Source organism: Cibotium barometz, chromosome 24 (assembly GCF_041138505.1).
Source record: "Cibotium barometz isolate CiBa-2024 chromosome 24, ASM4113850v1, whole genome shotgun sequence".
Classification (NCBI taxonomy): Eukaryota; Viridiplantae; Streptophyta; class Polypodiopsida; order Cyatheales; family Cibotiaceae; genus Cibotium; species Cibotium barometz.
Window position 1 is genome coordinate 34,577,237 of NC_141069.1, and position 12,363 is coordinate 34,589,599.

The window sequence follows — 12,363 nt, forward strand, 5'->3', positions numbered from 1 at the left end:
TTGCTAACAGTTTTTAGCTTTTCTCCTGGTTGGAATCCATCTGATCGTTTTACTTGGTCTTTGGTACTATCTTGTGCTTGGACATAGTATAGATATCCATTCTTTCTTGAGAAGTGAGGTGGTGGTCGAGAGTGTTCATTCTTAAACTCCTCGTTTTCTTTTTGTATTCTCTCACGTCGTTCCCTCTCATCTTGTTTACGGATTCTCTTATGGCTCTTACAACATTTACGTTTAGTTCGGCTTCGAGGGATCTCTACTTGAACCTCCCTTCCTCTCAAGAGTAGGCGTGTTTGAAAAGTTGAAGCAAGCATTAGTGACTGCACCCATCTTACGGGCACCAGATTGGAACCAAATCTTTCATGTCCATATTGATGCTTCAAACTTTGCAATTGGATGTATTTTGGCTCAATCGGGAGAACATAATAAGGATTTCCCAATCTCATATGCTAGTCGACAGTTGAACAATGCTGAGAAGAATTATACCACAACAGAAAGAGAAGGTTTGTCCATGATATACGCAGTGAAAAAGTTTTGCCATTACCTTTTGGCAAACAAATTTATATTTTTTGTGGACCATCAAGCACTGCTATATTTGGTGAATAAGCCTTATGCAACTAGAAGGATTGTGAGGTGGTTTGTCATCCTTCTTGAGTTTGATTTCGAAGTGGCAGTCCGAAAAGGAACAACTCATCTTAGGACAGATCATTTGTCTCGAATCACCTCTGCTGAAGCTCCTGTGGATGTGGATGATGATATGTTAGACTCAACACTTTTCCTTGTAGAGACAGCTCCTAAATGGTCTGAACCCATCTTAGAAATTTTGACAAGTGGACAGATACAACTAGCGGGTCCTAATGTGGACCTATGGCGACCATTCAAGTTAATCTCAGGGAGATTATATCGTCAGGGTAATGATGGAGTGTTGCGGCTTATACCTAACCCTGACCAATATGAAGAGATCTTGGAATGGGCACATGAGAGTATTGGTGGAATCCATGCATCAGCTACTACTTGTGTGCGACGTATAACTCAGGATGGGCAATGGTGGCCTACCATGCATGCGGATGCTGAAAAATTTGTTCATAACTGTGCTTCATGTCATATTCAACAACCAATTCATAATGTCACATTATTCCAAATTTCAACTACACCAAGTTGGAGTAAGTATATTGTGGACTATCTTAAGCATGGTCATACTGATCGAACAATTCCTAAACATCAAAAGCGTGCTATTGAAGTTGAAGCGACCAAATATATGCTGATAGAAAACCAACTCTACAAGAGGGGCAAGGATGGCAACTTACGCATGTGTGTATGTGAAGCTGACTACTTGAAAATCTTAACTCATGCACATGCAGGTGTTAGGGGTGGACACTTTTTGGGCAATACCACAGCTAAGTTGATTAGGTGGACTGGGCTTTGGTGGCCAACCTTACAAATGGATGCCGAAGAATATGTGAAACGTTAAGACGATTGTCAAAGGACCAAACCTCCCATCACAAAGGACAATATGCCATTGCGGCCTATGTTAAACACACGTGCTTTTGCCAAATGGGGTATTGATTTTGTCGGTCCCATTAAACCTCCAGCTCGTCACACGCATGCCGAATATATTATAGTCGCAACTGACTATTTGACCAAATGGATAGAGGCAAAGGCTACAGTAAAAAATGATGCAAGAATCACAGCCAAGTTCTTGTATGAGTACGTGTTTACACGCTATGGCTTACCTATTGAAATCGTTAGTGATCAAGGTGTGCACTTTTGAATGAGGTCATAGAGTTTTTACTTCAAGAATTTCTGGTAATTCACAAGCGTTCTGCACCCTATCATCCCCAGACCAATGGTCAAGCTGAGAGTACTAACAAGATTCTCTGCACAGCACTCACAAAGATTGTTGAGGGACATAGGACTGATTGGGAGCAAAAGTTGCACTCAGTTCTTTGGGCATATAGAACAGCCTATAAAACATCTGTGGGCACAACCCCATTTGAGCTTGCTTTTGGGCTAGATGCAATTCTTCCCATTGAATTTCTTGTACCTACTCTACGAGTTGCTAAACAATTGGACTGGACTGGTCATGAGCTTTCTCAACGCATTGATGAATTGGAAAAGCTTGATGAGACCCGCTTATTGGCGGTAATGGGGGATATTGAAGACGAGACAAAAGCAATGGTATGATAGAAATGTAACAACTGGCCGATTCAAAAAAGGGGACCTACACACTTAAGAAGTATAAGAGAAAGCTCAAGAAACGTGGCCTAGGACCGTTTGTGATTAATGAGCTTACTCCAAGTGGTGTAGTGCGTTTAGAGACACTAGAAGGTGAGCAAATCTAACTTCATTAATGGAAGTCGTCTCAAGAAATACAATGAACCATTAACTGAAGTCATGCTTCAACAAATGCATGCTGTCCACACACGAAAAGAAGCACATGACCTACTTAAACGTCAGGCTCAAGAAGAAACTAAAGCTAGAGTTGCAAAAGCCAAGGAGCGTCACAAGGCTTCTGTGTTGACCTTACAGTTGGCTACTGATGAGAACAATATGTCGATCCTTTCAATATTCACGTGTGTCTTCATCTTCATGAGACTACCTACTTTGTCTCTGCCTTCATTGACTCTGGTGTAGATTATAATGTTCTCTCATTTGACACATGGGTAGCCTTGGGACAACCAACACTTGTGCAGATTCCTATTGACTTACGAAGCTTCTCAGGTGAAGATAACCCTATAGAGGGAAAATGTGTCATTATGATGTCCATTCAGGGTCACCAGATGTCAGTTCCCTTTTTTGTGGCTAGTCCAAGGCAGTGGTAGAGGTTGTTCTCGGTCGATCATGGTTAAGTGCTACCAATTGTTCATTAGATTGGAAGAATAGACAATACAAATTACAAATTGATTCTGATTGCATCTTGGGATCTGCTGCTCCACGAGTTTTATCATGTCAAAAGGGTGGTAGTTCTGCCTTACACAACCCACTTTCAACATCTGCTCTTCAAGCTCCAAGACAAATGATGTGGATAATCGATGAGTCCTCAAAGGAGGGCCATGGCTAGCATGTTCCAACTACTCTAGTCACTGCTCAAAGAAGGTCAGGCAAGAAAGAATTGTCAATTTGGCTACCCAAAGATGCGTACAAACTTGTACCATCTAGCCTAGTTGCTAAACCTCCTAAAAAGCACATCTTTTTCAAGCCTAAACCTCAGATTGTTACTCATTGGGTCCCAAAGCATGTTCTTAAAGCACAAGGCTATTATGAGGGTGCAACAGCACTGTGGCTTCCCAAATGCCATGGTTTGCTAGAGCCAGAAGAGTGTATCAATAAGATTCCAAAATCCACTCTTGGTTTTTCATATCAGTGGGGGTGCAAAGGAAATCAACACAACCTCTTCAAGATAGGATAGGTGGTTGTGATAGCACCTACAAATCTCCTTGTGTTGACCTTCCCCAAACAAGTATTGAATCACCAGTTGTCCCAACTTCTCCTTGTTACACACTTCCACTATCAACTTGTGTACCTAAGGCAAATCCAACTTTACATGAGTCTCCTTTGAGCATAGATTCTAGCACTTCACTGCCTAAATCCTATTATCTTGCTCAAATTCCTCGACAATTGCTATCCTTCCCACCTCTTAAAAAGGACATACACAAAACCAAAGGTAAGGCATTAACACTACAATTGAAGCTCTTTGGTAGATCAGTGTTTGAATAGCCTCACTTTTACTAATGCGGTTCCTTATGCCTTTACAGGATTGTGTTCTTTTTGAGATGATCTTATCTACATTGTTTTTGATAGGGATTGTAATGATGGATATGAATGTATAAAGTTTGAAGTCTCTAAATTTCATTGTTCTACGCCCAGATACCTCCTGATGGATACTTGGTGAGATACATGTCCACCATGCATTGACCCTGATAATACTCAACCTGAACATCGCAGGGGTTATAGTGCTCCTCCTTTTCAAAGTTCTCATTCTAAGTACTTTTATGCTCCCTTAGGTGAAAATTGTTGTGGGCATCACTTTGTCACTTTATTCTATCATCCATTTCCACATTGTCAAGAGTGTGCACGACTCGTATTAGGAGAAGCTTCACACATTTACTAGCTATGCCGCTCTTACTTTCGACGATATGGCACGGGCTTAATGAAACAAATTATGGGAATTACACCCCAATGCCATAACCTTCTTGATGTGAGAGTACTAGACCGAGGACCAAATCAACATAGATTACCTGAGGAGGTTCAAGCACAACAATGGAGGGATATATGCATAAATGACTTGCAACCACGTATCTTGCAAGCCCTCCTTCCCCCAGCCTCAACATGTCAATTTTGGATCACTATGAGTACCTATATTGAGTAGTTCCAAAATCAAAATTGTCTGCTTAACCTTCCCATAGAACCAATGCCATATTTTAGCGAGGAAGCACTCCTTCCTCTACCACCTTCTTCAGAGGCCGGTTTTTGTATAGGGTTGTCCTTACATCCTGAAGTGATTGATACCATCTTTCCAGCAGAAGTGGACACGGATCCACCACCAGTGTAAGGGTAAGCTTATCAACTCCACAATAAGATCAACAAGCCAGGGCACTTTTCTCCCACTGGGTTTTTCCCCACCATGGCTATATTCGGTGATTGGCACCAATAACAAATTTTATTCTTTTCTTTTCTTGTTTGTTAATAAGACATTTTGCAGAGATCTCAGCTAAACAAGAGCATACAAACACGTCCCATTAGTCCACCTACTGTGCACACAAATTAGGAAAAGGGGGGACATGCAATGCCTACAAAGAACAAAAGAAGCAATCTGCACATCAGTAATGCATAAAGACAAATGCACCACATCAACGAGCACTACAATAGGTGTATTCAAATCATATTCTTTTGTTCTTTATGTGCTTTTCACTTTTGCATAATGTTCACACACGGTTGGCTGGTTTAAGTTTTAAATTAGTAGTTACTATGTGACGAATGATTTCTAGATTCTTGGAGGACTTAGTAGAAGGTATTTCTATTTGAAGACGGTGTAAGACATATACCAACAGAGTATGCCAAGTTCTTATGCTCGAGAAGTATATTAGTTATCCCTAGTGGTAGCTACCTCTTAGGTATGGGCTAGGTGCTACGATAAACAAAAATTTACGAAACACATGCCCTAAAAATATATAGAAGTGACTTGAGACATGAAGTGTCTACGGCCATGTGGAATGCTTGGTAGGACCTTGGAAGCAGCATTTGGATGCATTGAGACGCATACTGAGGTATGTGAGGTATGTGAGGTCTACTCTACATTGTGGACTATTTTATGAAACTGGGATAGAGATATATGTACATGGATACACAGATGCTGATTGGGCTGGTAGTATCTCAGATAGAAGATCTACTAGTGGCTTCATGTTTTCTTTGGGGAGTGCTGTTGTGACTTGGAGCAGCAAGAAGCAACCTACGGTTGCTCTATCCAATACAGAGGCTGAGTACAGAGGTGCTGCTATGGCAACATGTGAGGTAGCTTGGTTGAGGGTCTATCAATGGATAGGCAAGTTGTCATTTTATATGACAACATTAGCACTATACAGTTGGCTAGGAAACCCAGTCTTTCATGCTCACACGAAGCATATAGAGGTCCACTACCATTTTGTCAGAGAGATAAGGTCTTGGCAGGAGACCTTGACCTTGTTTATGTCAGCACACAGGATCAGGTAGCTGACATCTTCACCAAAGCATTGGGTATAGAGAAGCTCCGCAGATTCAGGGCTTCGCTTGGTGTACATGAGATGGAGTTGAGCTTGAGGGGGAGTGTTGAGATATCGAGCTCATCTAGTGAGGCGGTGGACACTGATGACCCGCCTGGGGGATAGGCCCCACACTTACACGGTACACCATTGGCATGGTTGGTGAGATCATGGGTGATATGCGGCCAGTGGAATGAGAGGCTGTGTGACAGCCATTCTAGAGACTGGTATAGTTATAGCGCCAGCTCATTTAGTTGGGTTCACACTATAGAGAACCCTAGTATGTATTTGGTTGAGTACCTTTTCATATGTGTGTACTCTTATCTTTGTATATGGTGTGTTGAGTGTGAGTGAAGAAGAAGAAGATTTTCAGCCTCTCACCTTGTGTGTTCTCTATTAGGGTTTTGTGAGTGTGTGTGTGCTTGCAAGAGCACAAGCTCTCTTCTGCCCTGCATCTTTTCAGAAGGTGTCCTTAAACAAGAGTCTCAAGAAAGAAGGCTGCACCTAGAGGGAGAGAAGGGGGAGTCCTCCCTTAAGTCTATTCACACGGGGGGAGGGGAGCAGCTAAAAGGACACTCTACCCACAAGGGTGAGGAGAGGGAATTTTTTTTTTCAAAGGGTGTTGGAATTAGGGTTAGGGTTGCAACAATGCATACACACAAGATAGAGAAGCTTGAGAGCACACAAACTCACTAGGTTAGAATGAACAAATGTGTACCATCATATACAAAAGATAAGTACACACCCCAAAATGAGTAGATAAGAGGGTGTACATACACACGGGGGAAAAAACCTCCTAGTGAGGGATAAAGTACCTTGGCGGTCCTAAGTGTGTTCACACACATCACTACAATATAATGCTACAAATCCCCCCTGCAGTAATGATGTGAAATGTATAGGGTATGGCCGATCAATCCTAAAAAGGCAATAAGCCCAAAGCTTTACAAAAAGCTTTGAACTTTTCATGAGGAAGAGCTTTCGTGAATAAATCTGCCATGTTGTTATGTGTAGGCACATAGACCAAGCTGATTTGTGCTACAGAGAGCCTTTCTCTGGATGAGGTGCAAGTACTACTTCAAATCGGCTCATTGGAAGAAGACGATGAAGAAAATATTTTGGAGGGGCCGATCGAGAGCATGAGGAACATCAATCCGAAGAAGATGATGAGTCACCTATCAATCATGACAATGCTAAAATTTTGTAGGACTCGTTGTGTCAGCGATGTCAAGATAAGACCTATTTTTAGCAAGGTAATCCCGTGATAAGACGACCTATTTTTAGCAAGGTAATCCCGTGATACCATGCTCTAGGAGCCTGCTTAAGGCCATAAAGAGCCTTTTTCAACCTACATACTTAGGCTCTTCTCCTTTCACAGCAAAACCAAGAGGCTGCGATCCATACACCTCCTCATGTAAATCACCATTAAAGAATGCAGTCTTAATGTCCAACTGATGTACATTCCACCCATGATGTGCTGCTAAAGCAATGAGACACCTAATGGTAGTCATACGAGATGTGGGTGCAAAGGTCTCATCATATGGCAATGCCCTTTTGCTGGGCATATCCCTTTTCAACAAGTCTGGCCTTGTAACGATCAATGCTACGATATGCTTTGCGTTTTAACTTGTAAACCCACTTAGTACCAATGGCCTTCTTGCCATGAGGTAGATCTGTCAAATACCAGGTATCATTCTTGAGTATAGAGTTATACTCATTTTGCATAGCATGCATCCAATGATCATCATCTTGTGCTTCCTGAAAGGAAACAGGTTCCTCCTCATTACATAAAGTAGAAATGAGAACATGATCCACATGAGAATAATCTGCATGATGAGAACCTGCAAGACTCCACCTCTACTTGGGGACATCAGCAGTGGGGTTTTTCGTGGATGCAGAGGTTGTACTACCAGGTACTTGGGCTTTTAGGTTGGTCTGGATGTTTTGCCAGAGCGTAGCAGTTTGTGCTGGAGATTTGCTTCCATCAGGAAGAAATTGGCCTTTTGGAGCTCTGCGACTCTCTCTTGCTGGTAGAGCTTTGGTGGTTAATCAAGTCTTGCTTGCGATGGCTTGGTATGTTGCCTCTTGCTGGTGCTTCTCTCGATCTTGCATAAAGAAATTGCAGAGACTTATTCACAACTTTCTTTAGGCAAGAGATGTTGGCACTAGAGACACGAGAGCAAGGGTATCTTGGGAATCTATTATTATGCCTCAAGAAGCTTCTAACTTGCTAAACCAAAAACCATGAGGTAAATCTTGGGCTTTCATCATACATCGTGCCATCTCCATGAGAGACCTATTCTTCCTCTCAGCCACACCGTTTTGTTGAGGTGTGTATGGCATTGTACATTGATGTCTTATGTCTTTTTTAGCCATATATGTATGAAATTCCTTGGACATATACTCTCCCCCTCGATCTGAACGAAGGGTGCCAACTTTACATTCAAATGCATTTTTGGCCATGGATACAAAGTGCCTAAAGCACATAAAAACCTCTGACTTTTGCTTTAATCGATACACCTAGCTATATCTAGAGTAATCATCAATAAAAGTGACGCAGTAGAGATATCCCCCAATAGATGGTGTCCTCATAGGACCACATACATCACTCTGTATAAGCTATAATTTCTTAACAGCTCTCACAGATCCATCCTTTGGAAATTATGCTCGATGCATTTTACCAAGAATACACCCCTCACATACACGTCTAGCACGGATCTCAAGAGTTAGTAATTCAGACACCATATCATGCCTTTGAAGGTGTAACAAACTGCCATAATTCAGATGGCCAAATTGTGCATGCCATAATTCTACATCACTCATAGCATGAGTCGTAGAGACTGAGCAAGCATCATGCTGCAACTTCTCAAATACATCCATCTTGTATAGGCCATGAAACAAGGTACCTAAGGTAATGATAGAATAATCTTCATTTCTATCCTGAATTGTACATCTGTCATCCACAAGTTTCACCAAAACTTGACAAGGCTAAGGCTGAAATTGATAGCAAGTTCTTCTTAATGCCTAGCACATATAAACTTTAAAAAGAGTAAATGCGCCCCCATTTGCAGCAGTGATGAGCACAACTCTACCAACTCCTTTAATAGGATATGAGGAACCATTTTCACATGAGATAGTTCCTACACTTGGGAGCAGATTCTAGAGATGAGAATAATTTTTTTTGTGAAGTAATGTGCTTACTAGCACCACTATCAAAGTAGTGGTGCTTACTAGCACCACTATCAAAGTAGTGGTGCTTACTTTGATAGTGGTGCTTAGTAGTGGTGCTTACTAGCACCACTATCAAAGTACCAAGCATCTGATTCTACCACTCATATGTATACATATTGAAGGATTCTGATTTTGGATTATAGCCACCATGTGAAGAAGCTTTACCTTTTCCTTTCTGACTGGCAACAAACGCTCGATCACCAACTCGCATAACAAAGTTTTGCCTAGACTTCTCTTCTTGTTGTTGTAAGAGTACTGAAACTAGCTCATCAAATGTAAGGGAATTAGGATTTCCCTTCATCATGAGTCTAAGGGTAGAGGAAAAACTCTGATAAGAATCTGGCAATGCATTGAGAATTGTGGGCGCCAATGTACTATCAAGATATATCTCATCCACACTAGCGAGTTGCTCCTTAAAATCCTTGATCTTGGTCAAGAAGCTATCCATTGAGTATCCCTCATTCGTGTGCTTAGACTCCAACTGTTTGCGCAGATATGCAACACGTGCTTCATTGCACACCTGGTATAATGCATCAAGTGCATCCCATGCTTGTTTTGAAGTCTTACATGACCGAATATGAGGAATAATGCTTCGCTTCATAGAAAGTGCAAGCAATGCATGTGCATGTGCATATCTTCCATCCCATCTCGTTTGAGCAACAATGGGAGGTACTCGTGGTGCATGTGGAGGAGCCACATTTGTATGAGATTCTACTTCAGATGTACCTGCAGTACACTTGGTTGCATTGGTAGTTGTAAAACAGGATGAGTTTCACTACCACTGACCACATTTTAAAGGTCTTTAGCAACAAGTAGATTTTAAAGGCCTTTAGCAAGTAGTACATGCCTCATCATATAGGACCACATTTAAAAGGCCCTTAGCAAGTAGTACACCTGGTTGCAGTGGTAGTTGTAAAACAGGATGAGTTTCACTACCACTGACCACTGACCATATTTTAAAGGCCTTTAGCAAGTAGTACATTTTAAAGGCCTTTAGTAAGTAGTACATGCCTCATCATATAGGACCACAATCGGTAGTTAGTCCCATCAAGTTTGTCCTCAGTAGACAATGTCATGTTGAATACATCACTACTACCAGCCACCATGACTGTCTACTAAATGCAAAATCTTTCAACACATTGCAAGTACTCAGTATTCACTGAATGCAACCCCAAATGGCTGCCAACTGACTGAATCACTTGCAAAGTGTATGAAAAATAACAGAGAGTAGAGAATAGAGTGTTACTGGGGCAAAAGTATAATGGTCGATGTTGTTGAAGAAACTGTAGATGCTGCTGCACACCAAATCTTTGCTACTGCACAGCCCAAACACCCAAAATTGAGCAGAACCAATCCAAAATGACGCTTCTCCAGAATTTTTGCAGAAACTTGTGGTGTCCAAAACGCATCCAAATCGTGCCGCAGACCTCGAAAATTAAGTATACTTCGTATACAACACACTACAATATATACCTTCTTCTCCTAAGAGGGTATCTCAATCAGAGACAGAAAAATAGGGTCGTGGGAGAAGGGAGGTAGACTACTAGATCAAGTGACAAGGATTCTAGCTTTGATACCAATTGTTAGAATTAGGGCCATGAAATTATTCACGCGAAAACTTCCAACGTCGAATGTTATGTTTTTGGGTGCAAAATACTTATACAACGGATCCCAAATTGATTATGCCACGCCTAAGGAGTGGAATACAAGTTTACAACACAGTCAATGGCTCCTTATGTTTTTCATTTTTATGAATTTCTGAAAAAGAAGAAAACAAAACACCAACCTATTCATTCATGTTGATGCTTCCAATGATGCAAATATCAAAATAACAAGAAAAAATAGTGAAGATCTATTCTTAGACCACTCCACCACACATATACACAACATCACAACCAATTTCTCACGATTTCTTACTACCGCAAAAATCTTATCCATTCATTTTCTACACAATAATGCACTACTAGAATGCAAGGGAAATCATGAATCTTATGCAATGGGAGATGAAACTCCAAGAGGAATGATCCACCCTAGGTACTAGATCAAGAGTATGATCCTCAACTAGAATATCATCTAGAGCATCATAATGCTCTATCTCGGACATAGCATTATAAAAGATATCATCATCAAAAGAATAAGAATCATGACTATGATCCACATAAACATTCTCATGAAGAATATGGGTGTCATCAATCAAGGTGATAAAATAAATCTTCTCCTTCCTCCCTATGAGTTGCATAGCACAAGGAGGGCCTTTGAGAAATATATTCCCCATATCAACATCAAAGAATATAAACACATATAGCCATAAATGTATAATATCCGCATGCCAATAGCATAGGAAAATATATACTCTCCTACAGTAACATGTAATCCATAAGTATATGCCTGATCTGTCATATGAAAATTTCCATAAAGATCTGTATGTCTTGTTACCCATCACATGAAACAAGCTGAATATATCTTTTGTGAATAGCTATAAACCCACTTCTTCATGGATAGGTAAATCAGCCCCATCATGCCTCACAAAGTAATGAGATAAACCCTCCATCATGTGGAAAGATCCATCAACATGGATTCCATCATGAATGTAAAAACATCATGAATATCATCATGGATCACCATAGCATCATAAAAAATAATATCATGAGAAACAACATCATCATGGGCAACATTACCACCATGATGATCAAGAGACAGCAAAAACTTCATATATCACTATATCACTATCATCATGATAAAAAGAATCGTCACAAGTAAGCACCATCCATGCACAATGCACGATCCATAAAAACACCATCAACATGATTAGCATGAAGATCAATATCATGAGAACCATCAAATAAGATCACATCAATGTGATCACCACCACCATCATGCATAGTAGGCTCAATAGATGGAACCTCGTAATCTGGATCACAAACATCATGTGCAACAAACTCAATGTTAGTCTCCACACCTACATGACGAACTGGATAACCATAAATAGAGCCAAAGAGACTCATCATATCTACATAAATACTAGCAAGAATTAGCTCCTTTGGAATGTCATCAAGAATCTGCATATATACACTGGTCATAGCTACATGAGAATAGTACTCTATCTGCAACATATAGCTGAACTAGAATCTGAGAAGTATCTTCCAATGGAGAATCAAGAATTGCATCCTCCTATGCATGTGGCACATCATCATGGCATCCATCGATCACATCAACTATTCTCTCCAAATCATGAGGTAATATGACATCATCACACACATGTGAGTTAAAACTATGCACACTGGCATCTTTGTCATCCTGACTATGCATATCAACATCTCTATCATCCTGATAATCTGCCACACCATGGGAAATATCCAATGTGAAGCTAGGTACATCTGAGAACTCCTCGTAGCACTTT